Genomic DNA, 1,605 nt, shown 5'->3' with positions numbered 1-1,605 from the left:
AATCAAAAAAATTTAAAAACAGATATATTTGAGGAGGAAGCATAAAAATTTACTTCATGTTAAATAGTAGAGGTGATAAACATTACCAGTGAAATCTACCTGATGACTTTATATCCATACTCAGGTACTAAGGATCTGCGTGTAACCGACTGTGACTAGTTATTATCAGATACATAGAGATTAAAGACACATGTGCAAACACCTAAGCGTTAGTAGCATTAAAAATGTAGGAAACAGCATATTCTAAAATGAAATGGAGATCTTCTTTAAAGGTTAAAGCCTAATTCAATTTTATGTCTTAAAGGGTTTATACTGAGTACAATAACGTATGACTGTATTAATTCAACACTGTTAACCTAAAAATTACAATTTTGAAAGAGATGCATCTTTGCTCTGGAAACTGTTATTGACTATGTCAATGTTGTTGTAATGAAATGCATCTACTAATTATGTGGTTACTAAATAATTTTTTTTAAAGCTGGGTGTGGCTGTGGGCACACTGGGTGGGGATAGGGGTTGCTGGGACTTGCTGGTCAACCAGTTTAGCCAAAACACAGCTAGCTAGTTCCAGGTTCCGTGAGAGACCCTGTCTCAAGAGAATAAAGTGGAAAGTGATAGAGCAGAGCACCCTTTGACTTGTACATGGGTGCACACACGAGAGGCACCTACACATGTGTACACACATGCATATGCCACACACACACCAAAAAGAGAAAGAAAACAAATCCTACTATTTGTTGCTTTGGTGACGGCTCAGTGGGGTCGCCGTGTTGGTTTTATGGAAAAATTAAGTTGGTCTTTTGGACAGGTTTTTGATGAGTGGGTCACCCAGAGCCCCTCTAAAAACTGTTATTTTTACACATTATCTACACAGAGCCGTGCCAGGCTCAGACTGAGAGAAATTTGTTAAATGGTACCATCAAACCGAATTGAAACAAAACATGTTGGGAATGAGACCCAATGCAGATCTGCAAAAGGCACAGTGTCGACATTGCATGGGCACGCCTGATTTACGTCCAAAGCATCACTGTGGACAGCCCTGGGCATCTCTCTAACTGTTTTTCTGATTAATTACAGTGTGCCTGTTTTTACAGGTTTATTATATGATCAATCTAGATCAGGTCCCCCTGTCAGGAACCCAAGGAGACCGACCCCTGAGGTGGAAGCCTTTTTAACCAAAGAAAATCTTGCATGCCAAGGCACTAAAACATGCAAGCTTCTCTCAGTTCTTCTCACAGAGTCAGAGGGTCAGTCTGAACCTGGAGAATTCTTGAGAACAGAAGTTTGTGAGAACTAGCATGAGTCTGAACAGAAAGGACCAGTTTCTGCCCTGAGTCAGCTTCTCATATTTTTAGCCTATACTACATAAGTTTGAAACAGCAAGTAAGAGACGTTAGGCAGAAAACATCTTTAGATCTAAAGAACAGGATTAAGTCTGAAGTGAAAGGTGCACAGTTTCCCTCCAGAGTTAGCTGTTAGCATATTCAAGCAGCCTAGGTTTATAAAAATCATAGTATACATCATACAAACACAGTATTTACATGAAAATCTGCCACACTCTTTCCTTCAGGAGGCAGAGGACCAAGAAACCTTCCTCCCAAAACT

The sequence above is a fragment of the Nannospalax galili genome, unplaced genomic scaffold, assembly GCF_000622305.1.
Source record: "Nannospalax galili isolate Female #2095 unplaced genomic scaffold, S.galili_v1.0 scaffold304, whole genome shotgun sequence".
Lineage (NCBI taxonomy): Eukaryota > Metazoa > Chordata > Mammalia > Rodentia > Spalacidae > Nannospalax > Nannospalax galili.
The sequence above is the reverse complement of the archived record's forward strand: the minus strand, read 5'-3'. Positions refer to the sequence as shown.